At 45.8% G+C, this 24,763-nt stretch overlaps 1 pseudogene across 1 annotated transcript in view; it reads left to right on the forward strand.

Moving 5' to 3' along the window:
* LOC143298967 (sodium- and chloride-dependent GABA transporter 2-like) overlaps positions 1-9,300 on the forward strand; it is a 91,815-nt pseudogene extending 82,515 nt beyond the window's left edge. Inside the window, exon 14 of the transcript XR_013057449.1 lies at positions 1,200-9,300. The product of XR_013057449.1 is annotated as a sodium- and chloride-dependent GABA transporter 2-like (transcript). The remainder of the gene's footprint in view (positions 1-1,199) is intronic.
* The last annotated feature ends 15,463 nt before the right edge of the window (positions 9,301-24,763 follow it).

Raw genomic sequence — 24,763 nt, forward strand, 5'->3', positions numbered from 1 at the left:
TTTACTTTCTGTTGGATGTGTGTTTCTGTGTACAGTTTTGTTTTACTTTCTGCTGGATGTGTGTTTCTGTGTACATCTTTGTTTTACTTTCTGTTGGATGTGTGTTTCTGTGTACAGTTTTGTTTTACTTTCTGTTGGATGTGTGTTTCTGTGTACATCTTTGTTTTACTTTCTGTTGGATGTGTGTTTCTGTGTACAGTTTTGTTTTACTTTCTGCTGGATGTTTGTTTCTGTGTACAGTTTTGTTTTACTTTCTGCTGGATGTGTGTTTCTGTGTACATCTTTGTTTTACTTTCTGTTGGATGTGTGTTTCTGTGTACATCTTTGTTTTACTTTCTGTTGGATGTGTGTTTCTGTGTACAGTTTTGTTTTACTTTCTGCTGGATGTGTGTTTCTGTGTACATCTTTCTTTTACTTTCTGCTGGATGTGTGTTTCTGTGTACAGTTTTGTTTTACTTTCTGCTGGATGTGTGTTTCTGTGTACAGTTTTGTTTTACTTTCTGTTGGATGTGTGTTTCTGTGTACATCTTTGTTTTACTTTCTGTTGGATGTGTGTTTCTGTGTACAGTTTTGTTTTACTTTCTGTTGGATGTGTGTTTCTGTGTACATCTTTCTTTTACTTTCTGCTGGATGTGTGTTTCTGTGTACAGTTTTGTTTTACTTTCTGCTGGATGTGTGTTTCTGTGTACAGTTTTGTTTTACTTTCTGTTGGATGTGTGTTTCTGTGTACATCTTTGTTTTACTTTCTGTTGGATGTGTGTTTCTGTGTACAGTTTTGTTTTACTTTCTGTTGGATGTGTGTTTCTGTGTACAGTTTTTTCTTCTGGTTCGGCCTCTGTCTCTGCCTCTGTCTCTCCCCCCCCTCTCTAACTCTCTCTCCCTCTCTCTCTGTCTGTCTCACTCTCTGTGTCTCACTGTCTGTCTGTCTGTCTGTCTCTGTGTCTCACTCTGTGTCTCCATGTCTGTGCCCCCAGGTCCTGGTGTTGATGTGCCTTCCCAACAAACTGCAGCCACACCAGCTATCCCTTTCTCTGTGTGTGTCTGTCTGTGTGTCTCACTCTCTGTCTGTCTGTCTGTCTGTCTCTGTGTACCTCTCTCTGTCTGTCTCTGTGTCTCACTCTCTGTCTGTCTCTGTGTCTCACTCTCTGTCTCTCTGTCTGTCTCTGTGCCTCACTCTGTGGCTATGTCTGTGTCCCCAGGCCCTTGTCTTGTTGTGCCGGCCCTACAAACTGCAACCACACCAGCTGAGGCCTCAGGACTTCGGGGAGCGAACCCTGGAGGACTTGGAGCGGGAGAGGGCGGGGCAAGCTGCTCATGCCCCCCACGTGACTTACAGCCCAGGTGACGGCATGGAGGGCACGGTGAACCTGGGATACACTCCAGAAAACCAGGCCCATGTCTTTCAGCACCCCGCTACCCAACGGGAGTTCACCCACCTCTGATCACAGGAGAGAGGTGGTGCTGTTTCTCACATGCACAATTTCATTCCTTAATTACCCAGAGGTTGTTTTTGGTGTTTGTTTTTTTCGTTTTCAACTGTGTATGTTTGATGACAAAACGTATTGTCGGGTTGTTTGTTTCCAAAGTGACGTTTCTTTGGTGCACAATATAGTACAATGAGGGTGTAAAGTAACGTTTGTTTACACCCTATCAAAAGGCATCAAAAGTTCCACGACTAAAAAGAACAAGTTCAGTATATGTTGAAACAACATCACACAGACACAGACACACACACACACACACACACACACACACACACACACACAGGGTGGGGTGGGGTGGGGTGGGGGGCAAAACTGATTTTCTCTTGCTTTTTTGTTATACTTTTCCCATATGTAATCAGAGATGTATAATCAAAATATTAACGTCACAGAACATGTCTAAGTTTTGATTATAAACTAAACACTTTTTATATATGGTTTGTTTCTCTCTGTGTTTCTGTAATATGTATGTGTACGTCAAGGAACATAAGGACATACGTCGGTCAGGAAACAGAAAGACATATCTATGCAGGTCAAGAAACAGACATATCTATGCAGGTCAAGAAACAGACATATCTATGCAGGTCAGGAAACAGAAAGACATATCTATGCAGGTCAGGAAACAGAAAGACATATCTATGCAGGTCAAGAAACAGACATATCTATACAGGTCAAGAACAGACATATCTATGCAGGTCAAGAAACAGACATATCTATGCAGGTCAGGAAACAGAAAGACATATCTATGCAGGTCAAGAACAGACATATCTATGCAGGTCAAGAAACAGACATATATATGCAGGTCAGGAAACAGAAAGACATATCTATGCAGGCCAAGAAACAGACATATCTATGCAGGTGAGGAAACAGAAAGACATATCTATGCAGGTCAAGAAACACATATCTATGCAGGTGAGGAAACAGAAACACATATCTATGCAGGTCAAGAAACACATATCTATGCAGGTCAAGAAACAGACATAGCTATGCAGGTCAGGAAACAGAAAGACATATTTACGTATGTCAAGGAACAGAGACATATATATGTAGGTCTTGGAAGCGGAAAGACATATCTGTGTAGGTCAGGAAACAGAAAGCTATATCTATGTAGGTCAGGAAACAGAAAGACATATGTAGGTCAGGAAACAGGCATGTGTAAGTCAGGATAGATATATATATATATACATATATATATGTGTGTGTGTGTGTGTAGGCCAAGGAACAGAAAGACATATTTGGGTCAAGGAACAGAAAGAAATGCAGGTCAGGGAATAGAAAGATGTATGTAGGTCAAGGATCAGAAAGACATATTTAGGTCAAGGAACAGAAAGACATATTTGGGTCAAGGAACAGAAAGACGTGTAGGTAAGGAAATAGAAAAATTTATGAAGGTCGGGATGTGGAAAAATATATGTAGGCAAGGGAACAGAAAGACAAAGGTACATCAGGGAATGGACAGAAATTTGCAGGACATGGAATCGAAAGAGAGATCAGTAAACACACACACACACACACACACACACACACACACACACACACACACACACAAATGAGACCCCTAAGTCAAGTGTTTGGGCCCTTAACACCTTACATCGAAAGGGACCGCACCCAGGTCATGACTCCTGGATGCCCTTGTATTGCCGCCTTTTCTTTTTTTTCCTGGTCCTTAACAGGTTCGAACCCGCGCTTCCAGGGTGGTCGCCACTTCAGGACTGAGTCACCTTTTCTGGCAGACATTTTAACCACTGAGCCATCGTACGCCTCGTTTGAGTAGGGAAATTTAATCCTTCATTCCTCCTCGACTAGATCCGGATGGAACTCTTTTCTGCTGCTTCTGCCATTGCTTTGAGAGCCCATGTATTATCTCTGCCAGAAGTCGACAGCTGTTTCATGAGGCTGTGGGCAGATGCGACCACAAACCCTCTTGCACTAATCTCTATGGCGAGAACTTTGGCTTGGAAGCAAGATTCTCTCAGGCTGCTGGTTAGACTAGCATACTTCTCGGTCTTGTAGATGTGGGCTTCCTCCATTCTGCTTTTGTATGGCACAGCGAGCTCAATCAGAATCGCTTGTTTCTTTGTCATGTAGTGGAGTACTATGTCAGGTCTCATGCCGCTCTTGCTGATGATTTCCGGGTGTTTCTTCCCCTCTAGTAGGTCAGCTGTGCATTCCCAATCTTCGGCACCATCAAGCAGCCCACGTTTCCATGCTTTGGAAACTTTGGATGCTGCTCCTGGCCAGACGTTATTGCCGTCTGCAGAGCGGAACTTTACTCGAACTTCTGGTGGGGTTGGTGCTCCTTGGACAGTGCTCACCACGTGTGCAATTTCTTTTAGCACTTAGCTGTGCCTCAGTGTGTACCGTCCTTGGCTCAACGTCGCTTTGCATGAGCTGAGGACATGTTCCACTGTTTGTTTGCCACGGCAGAGTGGGCACACGGGGTCATCTGCTTTCCCCCATTTCACCAAGTTTGTATTCGAAGGAAGGAGGTCGTACACAGATCTTAGCAAGAAGCTGATCCTCAGAGGGGCCATGTTCCACATGTCGCTCCAGCTGAGGCTCCTTTAAAGTGCATTTTCCCATGTTGCCCATTGCCCCTGCTGGCCTTGCTGGACTGCCTTCTCGACTCTTTTATCTTCCTCTTCCTTCTTGATCTCCTGTATGATCATGTCTCTTTTTGCTTTCCCCCTTGCCTTGGACCACCATTCCATCTTTGTCAATCCCAGGCCTTGTCTGTTGGTTTGGGTGTGTCCTATTATTTCCTTCGTCTTAAAGCTTTCTTTTGCTGCACTGACTGCCTCCCAGACTTTCAACTTTCTGCCAGTCTTCAGCTTGGGTTGGTTGGATCTCACAATACTGTCTCCTGAGTCTTCGAGCATGCTGAGAAGTCTTGCCTTCCCTACCTTCTATTCTTCGACAAGGGACTTCAGAGGTCGCCTCAGCTTTGCTTGGCGACAGTAGAGTGCCACATCAGTGAGACCAGGTGGGACACCAAGCCATTTGCGTGTACTTGTTGATCTTTTCCTCAGTTGACTCGACTGTGCTACAGCTGATATCATATACCAGGAGAGGCCACAGGAGCTTTGGTATCAGCATAGACTGTAGGCACCACACTTTGTATTTGCCAGGAAGGCGACACTGGTCTATGATATGCCGGCCTTCTGCTATCTGCTTGGTTTCCTTTCCTCTTTTTGTGACTTTCAGGGACTTGTCATACCAACTTCCAAGGCTCTTGACTGGTTCATCTGACACCGTTGGAATGGCTTGGTTGGCTACAGTGAATGTGACCGTTTCAGCTACCTTTCCTTTACGCAGTGAGAGGCTCCTTGATTTCTTTCGTGTGAAGTTCATCCTGGCTGAGGCAACTAGCTCGTTCAGCCGCTTCAATATTTCACGGGTGTCATCCTCTTTTGTTGAAAGGACTGTTGTGTCATCCATGAAGGAGGCTTTCAAAGGAGGTATCTGGCATCCGTTACCGATGTCTGTTGGATCCGTTCTCTTCATTGAGGCCTTCAAGATCACTTCCATTGCCAGCACGAACAGGATTGGAGAAACTGCACAGCCCATGGCTATGCCCACTTCCAGGTTGATCCAATTTGGTGGTGAACCACATTGAGAAGCCATGGAAGTACTTCTTCAGCATTTCCTGATGTTCGTTAGTACATGGTGCATCTCGAGAGCCAGTTGGATCACCTCATGAGGAACTGACCCGTACGCATTGGCCAGATCCAGCCATACCACGTCAAGGTTCTTTTTCTCTGTCTTTGCTATTTGGATTGCACCCCAAATCATTGTGGCATGTTCTACACAACCAGGAGCTCCTGAGATGCCACCTTTCTGGACTGACACATCCAGGTACTCATTTTCTATAAGGTATTTTGTCAGTCTTGCAGACAGGGCAGAGAAGAAGACTTTTCCTGTGACATTCAGAAGCGATATTGGTCTGAACTGGCTGATGGTACTTGAATTCTGCTCTTTCGGGATGTACACGCCATCAGCTATCATCCACTGGTCGCTGATCTTCAGGTTCCTCCATGCTGATCTTATCACACTGTGGAGCCGCTCAAGGACTTCAGGACATTTCTTGTACAGCAGGTCTTTCCAAAGTTTCTGTAGGCCCTACTTCTCAATTTCTGAAGCTGTCTTCATCGTTTTCTTGACCTTTCATTTTACATTTCGGGTGTTGTCCATTTCTCGTTGTCGCCTGGATTTTTTAGGAGGTGTTCTTGTCTTTGGTTCTTTCACTTCATAGGTCTGCCGACAGAGTGCGTACACACTATCTCCGTAGGTGACTAACTTGTGTTCCAAGGTGCTCTTTCCTATCAGCGCATCAAGTTTTCGAACTATTTTCTGGTCCAAATCTTCCCATTCCGTTTTGCACTTGCAGATGGCAAGTTTAGTTTCTGGCGTTTGGCTTCAAGATCTTGTACAAATGATTCGTCTGAAATATCAGTGTGGATGTCCTTGGCACTGTGGTTTGAATCCTGTCCTTGGTTTTCCGATGCCTTACCTGCTGGTGCAGTGCGCTGCTGAGCATTTGGTCCTGTGGATCTTCATGCCATGCTCAGTGGAGAATTTCCGCCCACAGACACGTGGGAATTCCATCAGTTCTGAAATCGTAGTCCGTTTACCGTTTCCAGTCGTGATTCTGTTGGCGCCGATGGATTCATCATTCTCTCCCCATTTCGGTGAATCCTGGGAGCATCTCATCTTTGAACAACTCATAGCAGTTGATTAAGGGTAAGGTGGGCTGCCAACCCACGGAACCCGAGAGTCTGTCTTTCCCACTGTCACTCGGTCTTTCCCGAACGTCATTCAGACTGTTCCTGAAAATCAGTGGCTTACCCATGTCTCAGTGATAAGAAACTCTAGGGAGAGCTGGACAGTGCAAGGTCTTCAGAGAAGAAGCCCCCCTCAGTCAAGTGTTTCGGCCCTTAACACCTGTATATATATATATATATATATATATATATATATATATATGTCAGGGAAGTGAAAGACATTTATATGTATAGGTCAAGGAACAGAAAGACATACGTATGTAGGTCAGGGAACTGAAAGACACACACACACACACACACACAGATATATATATATATATATATGTGTGTGTGTGTGTGTGTGTGTGAAGAAACAGAAAGACAGACGTATGTAAGTCAGGGAACTGAAAGATAGATAGATAGATGTCTAGGAACAGAAAGACACATATGTAGGTCAGGGAACTGAAAGACTTATATATACATATGTGTGTAGGTCAAGGAACAGAAAGACATACGTATGTAGGTCAAGGAACAGAAAGACATACGTATGTAGGTCAAGGAACAGAAAGACATACGTATGTAGGTCAAGGAACAGAAAGAGAAATCAGGTCAGAAATAGAAGACACGCATAGGAAAACACATTTATAGGTCAAAGAACTGAAATACATATCTACGTAGGAAAGGAAGCAGAAAAAAACAACATATTTGTTGGTCAGGAAATAGAAAGACATCTGTGTCGGTGAGGGAACTGAAAAAGATATCTATGTAGGTCAAGGAACTGAAAGACGTATCCATGTAGGTAAGTGAACAGAAAGACACATATATAGGTCAGAGAACAGAAAGACATATCTGTGTAGGTCAGGGAAATTAAAGACATGTCTGTGTAGGTCAGTGAACTGAAAAACAGCAGAAAATGTTCATGATGAATGTGACGTCGACTGAGAATTTTGTGCGACACAGCTGTTGATTTCCATTTTGTGAACCTGGTGACACCATGCCATTACACATTACGAGTACTGCTGCAACTGGATGAAGCGAAGAGTAATGAGCCCTGAAACGAACCCTGTGAACCTGGGCTGTCAGAAACTGGAATTGGGTCGCTTCCTTCTTTGGCTCATTCACAGGATTGGTCTGGTTTGTGTTACAGTTAAAGTGCAACACGATGTGGTATGATTCCTTCTTTTGAACCATTAACAGAATTGGTCTGAGTTAACGTTATAGATAAATTGCTGTAAACATGATGTGATATGACTTCTTCTTATGAATAATTCACAGAATTTGTCTGAGTTAACATTATAGATAAATTGCTGCAAACATGATGTGATATGACTTCTTCTTATGAATCATTCACAGAATTTGTCTGATTTGTGTTGCAGATAAAGTGCAACGTGATGTGATATGATTTCTTCTTATGAATCATTCACAGAATTGGTCTGATTTGTGTTGCAGATAAAGTGCAACGTGATGTGATATGATTTTTTCTTATGAATCATTAACAGAATTTGTCTGAGTTAACGTTATAGATAAGCAACCTGATTTGATATGATTTCATGCTATGAATCATTTTAGCAGGATTTGGTGTGAATTAACGTTATAGATGAAGTCCAACATGATGCTGTTATATTCCATTATACTACAAGATCCCGCGATATATATATATATATATATATATATATATATATATATATATATATATATACCATTATTAGTGGAGTGATGGCCTAGAGGTGACGCGTCCGCCTAGGAAGCGAGAGAATGTGACCGCGCTGGTTCGAATCACGGCTGATATTTTCTCCCCCTCCACTAGACCTTGAGTGGTGGTCTGGACGCTAGTCATTCGGATCAAACGATAAACCGAGGTCCCGTGTGCAGCATGCACTTAGTGCACGTAAAAGAACCCACGGCAACAAAAGGGTTGTTCCTAGCAAAATTCTGTAGAAAAATCCACTTCGATAGGAAAAACAAATAAAAACTGCACGCGGGAAAAAATACCAAAAAATGGGTGGCGCTGTAGTGTAGCGACGCGCTCTCCCTGGGGAGAGCAGCCCGAATTTCACACAGAGAAATCTATTGTGATAAAAAGAAACACAAATAGAAATACACAAATACAATTATTATTATTAATGTCTCTGTGTTTCATGAGCTCATATCAGCAAACGAAAGGTTCAATACTTGAATTCCACTAGACCTGACTTCAGGTGTTTAGATTATCATCATCATCATTATTATTATTATTGGTAGTAATAGTGGTGGTAGTAGCACTAGCAGCAACAGCAGTACTAGTACTATTAATAGACAGATCTGCAGTAGTGACTCATCACTTACCAATCATAAACTCAAAGTTAAACAGGACTGCTGGTGCATTTACACGTTTATGAATAATAAACAGACCTTATCACTTACAATTACAATATTTAAAAAAATAAAATAAAAAAGAGGCTTAGTTGTGATTTGACATGGTTACAAGGATCATAACCAGACATCCGAGTGCCTTAACACTGTTCGCGCGTGTGAACACGCATGCAATGAGGTGTGCACGTTAAAAACGCCGCAGTCACGGTGGTGACGAAACAGGTGCCTGTATCAATCATGAGCAACTCCCGAAAACAGGGTGAAGCAGCCCGAAATTATTATTATTATTATATCTCTATATCTATCTATCTATATATATATATAGATAGATAGATAGATAGATAGATAGATATAGATGTATAGATAGATAGATAGATATAGATGTATAGATAGCAACGTGGAAGACAATGCCAAAAGGCTTCAGAATACCATCGACAGACTGGGTGAGAAGTGGAAGGACTATTTGCATTTGAAGTGAAAGTACTTGTGTACTTGTGGGGTAAATGTACTGATGCACATTGCACTGATGTAGTGATCTCGGCCGTTACTGGAACAGTGTGACTGGTATCAGACGCTCAAACACCACTCGTTCATCATCCGGCCTTGTGTGTTGGAAAACATCATGACTGAGCACAGGTGGCTTGGCTGCAGTGGACCTTTTCAACTTACTTGTGTATCTGTTTTCAATAAAATATATATTCTTCGCACACTGACGTGTCGGTTTGTTTCTGTGTCAATAACATCAACGATAAAACGACGAAAACAACGACGACGACAAGTCATCCATACATGTGTACATCCATACAGATCCCTGACCCAGTCACATCCACTGCGTACATCCATACATATCCCTGACCCAGTCACACCCACTGTGTACACCATACAGATCCCTAACACAGTCACATCCACTGCGTACATCCATACAGATCCCTGACCCAGTCACATCCACTGTGTACATCCATACAGATCCCTGACCCAGTCACATCCACTGCGTACATCCATACAGATCCCTGACCCAGTCACACCCACTGTGTACATCCATACTGATCCCTGACCCAGTCACATCCACTGCGTACATCCATACAGATCCCTGACCCAGTCACATCCACTGCGTACATCCATACATATCCCTGACCCAGTCACACCCACTGTGTACACCATACAGATCCCTAACACAGTCACACAAACTGTACATCCATACAGATCCCTGACACAGTCACATCCACTGTGTACATTCATACAGATCCCTGACACAGTCACATCCAATGTCTACATCCATACAGATCCCTGACCCAGTCACACACACAGTGTACATCCATACAGATCCATGACCCAGTCACATCCACTGTGTACATCCATACAGATCCCTAACACAGTCACATCCACTGTCTACATCCATACAGATCACTGACCCAGTCACACACACTGTGCACATCCAAGCAGATCCCTGACGCAATCACATCCACAGTGTACATCCATACAGATCCCTGACCCATTCACACACACTGTGTACATCCAAGCAGATCCCTGACCCAGTCACATCCACTGTGTACATCCATGCAGATCCCTGACACAGTCACACCCATTGTGTACACCCATACAGATCCCTTACCCAGTCACATCCACTGTGTACATCCATACAGACCCCTGACCCAGTCACACCCACTGTGTACACCATACAGATCCCTGACCCAGTCATACAAACCGTTTACACCCATACAGATCCCTGACCCAGTCACACACTGTGTACATCCGTGCATATCCCTGACACAGTCACACCCACTGTGTTCATCCATGCAGATCCCTGACCCAGTCACACCTACTATGTACATCCATGCTGATCCCTGACCCAGTCACACCCACTGTGTACATCCATGCAGATCCCTGACACAGTCTCACCCACTGTGTACATCCATACAGATCCGTAACCCAGTCACATCCACTGTGTACATATATACAGATCCCTGACACAGTCACATTCACTGTGTACATCCAAGCAGATCCCTGACCCAGTCACATATGCTGTGTACAGCCATGCAGATCCCTGACCCAGTCATATTCACTGTGTACATGCATGCTCATCCCTGACCCAGTCACACAAACTGTTTACATCCATAGAGATCCATGACCCAGTCATATCCATCGTGTACAGCCATACAGATCACTGACCTAGTCACATCCACTGTGTACATCCATACAGATCCCTGACCTAGTCACATCCACTGTGTACATCCACGCTGATTCCTGACACAGTCACATCCACTGTGTACATCCATACGGATCCCTGACTCAATCACATCCACTGTGTACATCGATACAGATCCCTGACACAGTCACATCCACTGCATACATCCATACAGATCCCTAACACAGTCACAGTCACTGTTTACATCCATGCAGATCCCTTACCCAGTCACACACACACTGTGTACATCCATGCAAATCCCTGACACAGTTACATCCACTGTGTACATCCATACAGATCCCTGACCCAGTCACATCCACTGTGTACATCCATACAGATCCTTGACCCAGTCACACACACTGTTTCGTTCATCACACCCCTGACAGTCGCACGCACTGTGTCATTCATCCACATCCACATCCACTGTGTACATATATACAGATCCCTGACACAGTCATATTTACTGTGTACATCCAAGCAGATCCCTGACCCAGTCAAATATGTTGTGTACAGCCATGCAGATCCCTGACCCAGTCACATTCACTGTGTACATCCAAGCAGATCCCTGACCCAGTCACATCCACTGTGTACATCCATGCAGATCCCTGACCCAGTCACATTCACTGTGTACATCCATGCACATCCCTGACCCAGTCACATCCACTGTGTACATCCATACAGATCCCTGACCCAGTCACATCCACTGTGTACATCCATACAGATCCCTGACCCAGTCACATCCACTGTGTACATCCATACAGATCCCTGACCCAGTCACACACACTCTGTCATTAATCACACCCCAGACAGTCACACCCACTGTGTCATTTATCACACCCCTGACAGCCACACCCACTGTATCATTCATCACACCCTCAGTCACACCCACTGTGTCATTCATCACACCTCTGACAGTCACACCCACTGTATCATTCATCACACCCCTGACAGTCACACCCACTGTGTCATTCATCACACCCCTGACAGCCACACCCACTGTGTCATTCATCACACCCTCAGTCACACCCACTGTGTCATTCATCACATCCTGACAGTCACACCCACTGTATCATTCATCACACCCTGATAGTCACACCCATTGTGTCATTCATCACACCCCTGACAGCCACACCCACTGTGTCATTCATCACACCCTCAGTCACACCCACTGTGTCATTCATCACACCTTGACAGTCACACCCACTGTGTCATTCATCACACCCTTAGTCACACCCACTGTGTCATTCATCACACCCTGACAGCCACACCCACTGTGTCATTCATCACACCCTCAGTCACACCCACTGTGTCATTCATCACACCCTCAGTCACACCCACTGTGTCATTCATCACACCCTCAGTCACACCCACTGTGTCATTCATCACACCCTGACAGCCACACCCACTGTGTCATTCATCACACCCTGACAGCCACACCCACTGTGTCATTCATCACACCCCTGACAGTCACACCCACTGTGTCATTCATCACACTCCTGACAGCCACACCCACTGTGTCATTCATCACACCCCTGACAGTCACACCCACTGTGTCATTCATCACACCCTGACAGCCACACCCACTGTGTCATTCATCACACCCCTGACAGCCACACCCACTGTGTCATTCATCACACCCCTGACAGCCACACCCACTATCATTCATCACACCCCTGACAGTCACACCCACTGTGTCATTCATCACACCCTCAGTCACACCCACTGTGTCATTCATCACACCCACTGTGTCATTCATCACACCCTGACAGCCACACCCACTGTGTCATTCATCACACCCCTGACAGCCACACCCACTATCATTCATCACACCCCTGACAGTCACACCCACTGTGTCATTCATCACACCCCTGACAGCCACACCCACTGTGTCATTCATCACACCCTCAGTCACACCCACTGTGTCATTCATCACACCCTCAGTCACACCCACTGTGTCATTCATCACACCCACTGTGTCATTCATCACACCCCTGACAGCCACACCCACTGTGTCATTCATCACACCCTCAGTCACACCCACTGTGTCATTCATCACACCCTGACAGCCACACCCACTGTGTCATTCATCACACCCTGACAGCCACACCCACTGTGTCATTCATCACACCTCTGACAGTCACACCCACTGTGTCATTCATCACACCCACTGTGTCATTCATCACACCCTGACAGCCACACCCACTGTGTCATTCATCACACCCCTGACAGTCACACCCACTGTGTCATTCATCACACCCTGACAGTCACACCCACTGTGTCATTCATCACACCCAGTCTCTGTCTCTGTCTCTCTCTCTCTCTCTCTCTCTCTCTCTCTCTCTCTCTCTCACTTATTCTGGTGGTAAACTGTGGAATGAAATCCCCGAGTATCTTAGAAATAGATCTACTGTAGCATCTTTCAAAAAATCGTATCAAAAATATCTGATGCAACAAATGTAATTAGTACCAGCAAAATCAAAGCATATGATGAGATCCTAGTAAGCCAGCGTACTTTGATTAATTGTTCTCCAACAGTGTGTAAGCAAGGAAAATCGGCGAGTGTAAGTATGCGAGTGTATCTCTGTGTACTTGTGTGTTCGTGATTATGTGTATGATGCATGTGTGTGCACACACGTGTGTGTTTGAAGATTTTCATGTGGTAATGTTTTGTATGATTTTCATGTTTCCGTAATTGTAGTCTTTGATTCATCCATTTATGTAACTATTATTATCTATTTGGTTTGTTCTGTGTCATTTATTATTCATACTTATTTCATTTATTACAATGTGTGTGTATGCGTGTGTGAGGGCATGGTGTAAAGAAGCTTCCAGCTTATCCATTTTACCCTCAATAAAACATTTGTCATTTGTCATTTCTCTCTCTCTCTCTCTCTCTCTCTCTCTCTCTCTCTCTCTCTCTCTGTGTGTGTGTGTGTGTATGTGTGTATAGATATATAGATAAACATATATCTATTTATTTATTTAGATAGCTAGATAGATAAATGTATTGGTGAAAGATTATATATATGTGTGTATATAATAATAATAATAATAATAATAATAATAATGGATACTTATATAGTACACTATCCAGAAATCTGCTCAAGGTGCTTTACAAAAACGCTTTCGTTAACATAAAACATTATATCTATGTTACATACACACACCAAATGTGACTACACACACACACACACACACACACACACACACACACACACACACGCACGCACGCACGCACGCACGCACGCACACACACACACACACACACACTGCATACATACATTTTAACATACATGTGTATCTAACAGCTACCCTAACACATACGCACACATAGGCAGGCACAAACTTACATAAACACACGCATACACAATACACATTCATATACATGCATGTAGTTATGTACACATACATATGTATACACACATAGTCAAGCACAGCTAACGAAAAGGAAGTGGACCTGCAACAATTGAACTTATTGCTGAGGGAAAAGGTGAGTTTTGAGACGAGATTTAAAAAATGCGAGGGAATCAGAATGACGGAGGTTATCAGGGAGCTTGTTCCACGTCTTTGGTGATTGAAAAGAAAACGATCTGTGTCCATAGGTCTTACTTCTGACGTGAGGTATCCTGAGAAGTCGAGTATCAGAGGAAGAACGGAGCTGGGGAGACGGGGTATAGATATGGATGAGTTCAGAAAGATACTTGGGGCCAGATCCGTTGACTGCAGAAAAGGTCAGAGTGGACAGCTTATAGTCTATTTGATCAGAAACAGGCAACCAGTGGAGAGACTGAAGGAGAGGAGAAACATGGTCAAATTTAGAAGCTCTGCAAATGAGTCTGGCAGCGTTATTCTGAATTCGTTGGAGTCTGTCTAACAGATATTTGGGAAGGCCGGCCAAAAGAGAGTTGCAGTAATCCAATCTTGAGAGAACCAGAGAGCATACAAGTGTCTCGGTTGCATCGGTTGAGAGATAGTGGCGGATAGAGCTGATTCTACGCAGTTCCAAATAGGCAACTTTACAGATATTCGAAATGTGCAGTTGGAAGGAAAGAGACTGGTCCAGGATTACACCAAGACTGCGAACAGAGGGAGAAAGTGAAACAGGTGTGCTATTGATCAGAACAGAGTCAGGAAAAGGAAGGATGTTGACGAAACATCTTTGGACAGGTTATCATAAATTCAGTCTTATCATCATTTAATTGCAGCTTGTTGAGAGTCATCCAGTCCTTTAGGCCAGCAATGCACTCCTGTGTTTGAGTCACCAGTGCATCAAATTCAGCTATGGAAGCCGACTGATAAAGTTGTGTGTCATCAGCAAAGCTCTCATGCGACATCGCATGATGACTGATGACATCCGACACAGGAGCCGCATACAGCACGAAAAGAACAGGACCTAGGACGGACCCTTGTGGGACACCATATTTCAAGGCAGATACTCTAGAGTATCTACCATTTTCACACGCTTCCTGTGTACGATCTGACAGGTAAGACGTGATCCATGCTAGTGCAGTCTCACGAATACCAAAGGAAGTTTTAAGTCTGTTCAAGAGGATAGAGTGGTCGATAGTGTCAAAAGCTGCTGACAAATCTAAGAGAGCGAGAACAGATATCTTATCCTCATCAAATCCCGAAAGCAAATCATTCACTATTCTAAGAAGGGCTGTTTCGCAACTATGACCACGTCTATAAGCTGACTGGTGGGAATTAAGTAAACCATTTTGTTCCAGATGAGCTAAGAGCTGAGACAATATGATCTTTTCTAGCAGTTTTGATAAAAATGACAGATTAGAGACAGGTCGATAATTTTTCAAACAATTATGATCCAACGATGGTTTCTTGATGAGTGGACGGGCAACAGCAGATTTGAAGCTTTCAGGGAAACAACCAGACAGTAAGGAAGAATTGATGACATGAGTAGCGACGCGCTCTCCCTGGGAGAGAGCAGCCCGAATTTCACAGAGAAATCTGTTGTGATAAAAACAAATACAAATACAAATACAAATACAAATACACACACACACACACACACACACACACACACACACACACACACACACACACACACACACACATAATGGCCAGCGTTTTTCTTGTTTTCAAACGTCTTTGTGCCACTAGAGCACAGCATCCTCCAGCGAGAGCAGTCAAGGGCATCAGTTTCCCAGGAAGCGATGTCTATGTCACAGACTTTGAGGTTTGCCTTCAAGGTGTCCTTGAAGCGCTTGCTGGGTCTTCCAAGTTTGCGGTGGCCTTCCTTCAGCTGGCCATACAGTAGCATCTTCGAGATCCTGCTGTCTGTCATGTGGACACCGTGTCCTGTCCAGTGTAGCTGGCACTGGATCAGCAAGCTTTCGATGCTGGGCAGGCCGCTCCTCTCTAGGACCTGGAGGTTGGAGACCCTGTCTTGCCACTTAATGCCGAGGATCTTTCGTAGGCATCTCTGGTGAATCTGTGGTAGGGCTGGTCATGTGACTTACATATGTGACTATGGAAGCAGTGTCAACGATTATTTTGTTGCATCTTGTGATCTTTTTGATTTCATATATTCCAACTGTTTCCAAGTGCTTCTTAGAGTTTCACATAAACAAACGTGAATTTAATGTTTGCAAAAATGGTGATCTGAACAAGAAAGAATACACTGAAAAATTTGTGTGGAAAAATGAATATGCAATCGATCTTTTTTTATTCATATGAATTCAGATGCTGTATATTTACAAATGTTATGCATCAGACTTGCTTGAAGTGAATGTGAATGATGCACTTGAAATGTTTAATGATTGTGTGAAAATGGCCGCGGATTCTATGAAACAAAGAGTTTGTATGAGTAAAAATAAGCTAAAGAATGAATGGTTTAATGCAGAATGTTACAATGCAAGAAAAAGTGGGAAGCTACAATGTTGAGAAAATGCAACAAATCACACGATGCCAATGATCGTCATATATTTTGTGTAGCAAGAGTGATGGTGTTCTGCAGTTGAATCCCTGGTCTCATCTTTCACAGTGTGGCATCAAGTGTGAGGGACAGAGAGACAACGACGTTGGGAGAGAGATCTTGAGAGGCAGAACTCAGAACTCAGAACTTAGAACTCGAAACATTTTTCTTCAGGATTATTTGGCATATCTGATCTTTCCCATTTCTCTGGCAACAGCATCCCTCAGCCATCGTAGGCCTTCTGTGTCGGTAGCTGCATGGAATCCTTTGGGGTTTCCCGTTTCCACCCCCACCCCCCACCCCCCACCCCTGCACGTTCAGTGAGTCCCACAACAAGCCGTACCAACCAGGCCGCTGCATGGAATCCTTTGGGGTTTCCCGTTTCCACCCCCACCAACCCCTGCATGGTCAGTGAGTGCCACAAGCGGCGTCAGCGAGGCATGAAGTGGTCACTACTTGTACTGATTGTGTCAGAGGGCGAGGGTGGCTACATAAATAAACAATCAGATTACACATCCATCCAAATCGTGCACAACACATACATCCCACCCCAGTCCTATCCTCTCCATCTTGAATTTTAGGTCTGGGTTCTCGTCTTTCTGATGATAAATCAAGTTCTTGTGTGAACGGATCATTAACGAACAGCCAGTGTAAAAACAACAACAACAAACAAACAAAGAATTGACGTCACTGTACAAGGCATGGTATTCTGGGAGAGCCAACCAAATGTCACAATGACATCTGTGTGTCTGTGTCTTGTTCAACATGACGTGTCTGGTCACTGACATCTGTGTCTTGTTCAACATGACGTGTCTGGTCACTGACATCTGTGTGTCTGTGTCTTGTTCAACATGACGTGTCTGGTCACTGCCATCTGTGTCTTGTTCAGCATGACGTGTCTGGTCACTGACATCTGTGTCTTGTTCAGCATGACGTGTCTGGTCACTGACATCTGTGTCTTGTTCAACATGACGTGTCTGGTCACTGACATCTGTGTCTTGTTCAACATGACGTGTCTGGTCACTGCCATCTGTGTTTTGTTCAGCATGACGTGTCTGGTCACTGACATCTGTGTCTTGTTCAACATGACGTGTCTGGTCACTGACATCTGTGTCTTGTTCAACATGACGTGTCTGGTCACTGACATCTGTGTCTTGTTCAACATGACGTGTCTGGTCACTGCCATCTGTGTTTTGTTCAGCATGACGTATCTGTTCTCTGACATCTGTCTTATTCATCATGACGTGGCTGGTCACTGACATCTATGTCTTGTTCAACATGACGTGTCTGGTCACTGACATCTGTGTGTCTGTGTCTTGTTCAACATGACGTGTCTGGTCACTGACATCTGTGTCTTGTTCAACATGACGTGTCTGGTCACTGACATCTGTGTCTTGTTCAACATGACGTGTCTGGTCACTCACACATGTGTCGTGTTCAACATGACGTGTCTGGTCACTTACATCTGTGTCGTGTTCAACATGACGTGTCTGGACACTTACATCTGTGTCGTGTTCAACATGACGTGTCTGGACACTTACATCTGTGTCGTGTTCAACATGACGTGTCTGGACACTTACATCTGTGTCGTGTTCAACATGACGTGTCTGGACACTTACATCTGTGTTGTGTTCAACATGACGTGTCTGGACACTTACATCTGTGTCGTGTTCAACATGACGTGTCTGGACACTTACATCTGTGTCGTGTTCAACATGACGTGTCTGGTCACTTACATCTGTGTCGTGTTCAACATGACGTGTCTGGTCACTGACATCTGTGTCTTGTTCAACATGACGTGTCTGGTCACTGACATCTGTGTCTTGTTCAACATGACGTGTCTGGTCACTGACATCTGTGTCTTGTTCAACATGACGTGTCTGGTCACTGACATTTGTGTCTTGTTCAACATGACGTGTCTGGTCACTGACATCTGAGTGTCTGTGTCGTGTTCAACATGACGTGTCTGGACACTTACATCTGTGTCTTGTTCAACATGACGTGCCTGGTCACTGACATCTGTGTCTTGTTCAACATGACGTGCCTGGTCACTGACATCTGTGTGTCTGTGTCTTGTTCAACATGACGTGCCTGGTCACTGACATCTGAGTGTCTGTGTCTTGTTCAACATGACGTGTCTGGTCACTGACATCTGAGTGTCTGTGTCTTGTTCAACATGACGTGTCTGGACACTGACATCTGAGTGTCTGTGTCTTGTTCAACATGACGTATCTGGACACTGACATCTGAGTGTCTGTGTCTTGTTCAACATGACGTGCCTGGTCACTGATATCTGAGTGTCTGTGTCTTGTTCAACATGACATGTGTGATCACTGACATCTCTGTGTTTATATTTATGATCATGTACCCTGTTGTAAGTTTAGGATGAAGTTATGTTTTTGTGGGTGTCGAGTAGATTAAAGAACATGATAACATAATTTGTTATTTACACTATTGTTATGGACACAGTAAAGTTTACAGTAAGGAATATATTCTGAACTGATGACTATGGTTATTCTATGCCTGTCATTTCTCAGTAACACCCTCTCAACACGTCAAATATGTTTCACCAATCGTCTCTTGGTCCAGGAAACCGTGGAGGTCCCTGGTGCTGGAGCGGGGCTGCCCTGTGGGGTTGTTGCCTGGTCCTGGCTGTTCTCTTGGGTTTTGTCCAAAACAGCTGTCGCACGTGGCGCGCAAGGTTCACGGCCAGAGTGCTGAAGCCTTTCCGTGTGGGGTGGATGCTGCCCTGGAGGATGCTGGGGTGGAGATTGTCGTGGGAGACCATCGACACACCCTCTAAATCGAATAGATCGCTGGAAATAACAGCATTTAGCAGCTGCCGTTCGATTTCCAGTTCTGGGTGTTTCACTTGTGCTCCTTTATTAACGATGATGCGTGCTACAGGGTGAATTTTGTGAACAGATGTTAATACTTCAACAAACGTTTTGCTCACTGTCCGGGCGCCTTCCTTTCTCAAGTCCTTTCGACAAGGACCTGTGCTTCAAGGAACACGTCTGGATAACAACAGAAAACGCAAACCAAGTGGTGGGAATAATTCGGCGCACGTTCGATTTCCTAAGCCCAGAGCTATACAAAAGCCTCGTGCGACCTGTTCTGGAGTATGGGCATTCGGTCTGGCAGCCTCACCACAAGATTGTGCGCTGAAATTGAGGATGTCAAGCGTAGAGCCAATAAGCTGTTGGCCTGCATCAAAGACAAACCATACAATGAAAGACTGACCTACCTGCAACTACCAAGCCTTGGGGCACTGAAAGAAACGAGATGACATGATTGATGTTGACAAGTATCTACATGGCTTGTATGATGCAGACAGACCTCGCCTCAAGTAAAGCGCCAGTCGTGACACCAAGGGTCAGTGCCTGACCTGGCAAAGGGACGGTGCAGGCTCAAAGGACGCAGCTGTTACTTCTCCCAGTGAGTCGTGAGCATCTGGAATAGCCTGCCTGAGGACGTGGTCACAGCCCCATCAGTAACCAGCTTCAAGAGCAGGCTTGACGCTTATTGGAGAGGCAGCCCAACTGTCAATGATCCAGTATGTCTCTGCTAGTATGTGGGCAATGTGTTACTCACGCATGCCACAGTACTAGTAGTAAAGTTATGGACCGTGTAAAGCCAGTTTGAACTAAAACACTCATTTTTTTCAAGTTCATGTTCAAGTTGTTGACACCGCAGTGCAGTACAATGCCGTCGAGAGGTCTGCTCGCTGTTTTGGTGCTGGCATTAAGTGAGACCAGACTGGCAGAAGGCGAACTCTGTGAGCGAGGCGCAGGCTACACCTTCTTTTGGAGTGGTCGCGGACCTGAAGAGAGACGTGAGACTGGAGTTGGCTTTGCAGTGAAGACAACCCTCGTTGGCAAGCTGTCTGCCCCCCCGAAAGGAGTGAACGATCGCCTGATGACGATGAAATTCCCTTTATGCAACGGGAAGAAGTATACCACCATTGTCAGCGCCTACGCGCCCACCATGACCAACCCGGATGAGATCAAGGACAAGTTCTACGAGGACCTGAACGCTGTCATCACCACTGTTCCCAACGCAGACAAACTCATCATTCTTGGTGACTTTAACGCGAGAGTTGGCTGTGACAGCACCTCCTGGGAAGGCGTGATTGGGAAGCATGGGGTTGGCAACTGTAACAGCAATGGTCAACTACTTCTTCACACATGTGCCGAGCACGACCTTCTTATCACAAACACCCTCTTCTGCCTCCCTACCCGTAATAGAACGTCATGGATCCATCCTCGCTCTGGGCATTGGCATCTCATCGACTTTGTCATCGTCAGGAAGAGGGACAGGCAGGATGTACGAGTCACAAGGGCCATGTGCGGCGCTGAGTGCTGGACAGACCACCGCCTTATCGTCTCAAAACTCAACTTCAGCATTCAGCCCAAGAGACGGCCTCAGGGCATGAAAGCACCCAAACGCCTGAATGTCAACAAGCTGGAGCTATGCAACATCAAGCAGAGCTTTGCTGACACCCTGGAGGAACGCCTTGAGTCCACCGTGCTGGACAACCAGCATGGGGCGCACTGCTGCATGAGACGGTGTACAACACTGCCATGGAGTGCCTGGGGCCTTCTGCCAGGAAGCACAAAGACTGGTTTGATGAGAACTGCACTGAGATCAAGCAGCTGCTGGAAGACAAACGCCAAGCCTACAGAGCCCACATTGAAAATCCCAAGTCACAGTCAAAGAAAGACATACTGAAGAGCGCATGCAGCACCATCCAGCTGAAGCTGCGGCAGATGCAGGATTCCTGGTTGAGCAACAAAGCTGATGAGATCCAGGGCTTTGCAGACAGGAACGACATGAAGAACTTCTATAACGGCCTGAAAGAAGTCTACGGTCCCACCACCTCCGGATCTGCTCCACTCCTCAGTGCTGATGGTTCTACCCTAATCACTGACAAGGACGGGATCCTTGAGAGATGGGCTGAACACTTTGACAGCGTACTGAACCGCCCTTCCACCATCAATGATGAAGCCATCGACCGACTCCCCCAGGTGCCAGTCAGTGAGTCGTTGGATGCCGTTCCAACTTTGGAGGAGACTCAGAAAGCTATCCGTCTGCTATCCAATGGCAAAACCCCTGGCTCAGACTCCATTCCAGCTGAGGTCTCCAAAGAAGGTGGTATGGCGCTGACTGAGAAGCTTCATCAGCTATTCCAGCTCATCTGGCAGCATGAGGCAGTTCCACAGGACTTCAAAGACGCTTCCATCATACATCTGTACAAGTGCAAAAGAACCATCGTTGAATATCCCTGCTGTCCATCGCAGGCAAGACTCTGGCCAGAGTGCTACTCAACTGTCTCATAGCGCACCTTGAGCAAGGTCTCCTACCAGAGAGCCAGTGTGGCTTCCGGAAAGAACGCGGGACTATCGACATGGTGTTTGCTGCAGGGCAGCTCCAGGAGAAGCGTCAGGAACAGAACGCCGACCTTTACTCCACCTATGTCGATCTGACCAAGGCCTTCGATACTGTTAGCAGAGATGGCCTTTGGAGAATCATGGCGAAGTACGGATGTCCCAGAAAGTTCATCACCATCATACAGCAACTACACGATGGGATGCTGGCCCGAGTCCAAGACAACGGAGAGACTTCAGAGCATTCCCTGTCTCCAAAGGAGTCAAGCAAGGGTGTGTTCTTGCCCCCACCCTGTTCAGTCTCATGTTTTCAGCCATGCTGACAGATGCCTTCAGAGACGCTGACGTAGGCATTGGCATCAGGTACCGCACAGATGGCTCACTCTTCAACCTCAGGAGGCTTCAAACAAAAACCAAGGTGAGGACAGACACCGTCAACGACTTCCTGTTTGCTGATGACTGCGCTCTCAACGCTGCCTCCGAAGCGGACATGCAACACAGCGTCGACAAGTTCTCTGCTGCCTGTGACAACTTTGGCCTCACAAAGAAGACGGAGGTGATGCACCAGCCAGCTCCAGGAAAGCCTTACGTTGAACCAAACATCTTCATCAACGGGCAACGACTGAACGCGGTGGACAAGTTCACATACCTGGGCAGTACACTCTCTCGCACAGTTGTCATCGACGACGAGGTGAATGCCAGACTCGCCAAAGCCAGCGCTGCCTTCGGCAGACTCCATAAGAACGTTTGGAACAGGAGAGGCATCACCCTGGAGACGAAGCTCAAAGTATACAAGGCCATAGTTCTCACCACACTGCTCTATGGATGTGAATCATGGACGGTCTACAAACGCCACGCCAAAAAGCTGAACCACTTCCACACCACCAGCCTCAGAGAACTTCTCGGCATAAAGTGGCAAGAGAAGATCCCTGACACAGAGGTGCAAACTCGTGCAAACTTGCCCAGCATCTACACCATCTTGATGCAGGCCCAGCTGCGCTGGGCAGGCCATGTAGTTCGGATGCCAGACCACCGGCTCCACAAGAAACTGCTGTACAGCGAACTCCAACATGGCAAGCGCTCCCATGGAGGCCAAAAGAAGCGCTTCAAAGACACTCTGAAAGCTTCTCTAAAGGCCTTCAACATCAGCAACGACACATGGGAGCTGAATGCAATGGACAGACCAAAGTGGCGTTCAGCTGTCCACAAAGGCGCCAAATCCTGTGAGGCCAACAGAATCGCTGCAGCACAGCAACGCAGACAGGCCAGGAAAAGCAGTGCCAGCAAGCCCCTGACAGCCGCCACCATCCCCTGTCCACACTGCGTCAGAACCTTCCGGGCGCGGATTGGCCTGACCAGTCATCTGCGCACCCACAGAGCCCAACCCACCCACCCCCAGGATGACTAGATGGTCCTCGTCGATTACGACGGACGAACCACAAGTTGTTGGTGAAGGTCTTCTATATTGTAGGTCTTTTGCGGCACGGCAACAAATCCGTAGGACCGGCCTAGTCTCCTATGCTGCACTCATAAGAGGACTGAATCGTGAAGAGGCAACAGGTGGTAGGTCTTCTTCTTGGTGAGACACCTTGAGGACTGGGCCAAGAGATGGGGGATGCGCTTCAATGCACAGAAATGTTACATCCTGTCCTCCCGGAGCAAGTCAACCTATATGCACAGCCCTCAATGAAGTCTTCTTGAAACAGGTTCAGCAAAATCAGTACCCAGGAGTGCTCATCTCAGATGACCTAAAATTGGATCAACAGTGGGCTTCTCACGCCGGAATCTCCGGAATTGCCCAAAAGAGTGTAGGCGCCTGGAGTACTTCGCACTAGTGAGATCCAGACTAGAATATGCAGTAACAGTGTGGGACCCATACTACCAACAGGACATCGAGAAGTTGGAGAGGGTACAGAGACAGGCAGCACGCTTCATCACAAAGGACTACAGGACCAGAGAACCAGGTTGTGTAAGCCGAATGCTGCGGGATTTGAATCTCCCCCCACTGGCTGATCGTCGCAGACAGGCACAGCTAGGCCTGGTGTATAAGATAGCTGGAGATCTCATCCCCGCCATTCTCCCCAAAACTTCCTGACCCCTGTGCGTGCTGGCCGCAGACGGATACGACCTCCCAAATAATGAGGACTTCGAAGTCTCCAACATCGTCGAACGCCGCGTGGTCAGAAGCATTCGTGGCTTCCAGCTACCTATCAGTAACACAGAACAGTATGCACATTCCTTCTTCGTGTGGACAGTGATGGACTGGAACCATCTGGAGGAGGACATCGTCAGAGCAGGCTCTGCCAGCACATTTACATCAGCACTTGGCAGATTAACATCGCCTGCCTCCTAAGCATCTAGACAGCAGAAGAGATTTTAACCAGTTTTTAAACCTGTAGATACCTGTTGTGGCTACTCATTGAGACCTGAACCTGTAGGAAAGACTGTTTAGGTCAATGTGGTGGTAAGTTGTAAAAATGAGAACCATCCAGCTACGAAATTTTTGGATTGTGTACAACAAAATTACATTGTACAAATGACTTCCGAGCCCACTCATTATAGAGATTTACAAAAACCCAATGTGCTAGATCTATTATTTACTAACTCATATGAAAATGTCTACACTCTGGATTACTGGCCCCGTCTAGGGAAGAGCCACCATTCTG

The sequence above is a fragment of the Babylonia areolata genome, chromosome 24 (genome assembly GCF_041734735.1).
Source record: "Babylonia areolata isolate BAREFJ2019XMU chromosome 24, ASM4173473v1, whole genome shotgun sequence".
Lineage (NCBI taxonomy): Eukaryota > Metazoa > Mollusca > Gastropoda > Neogastropoda > Buccinidae > Babylonia > Babylonia areolata.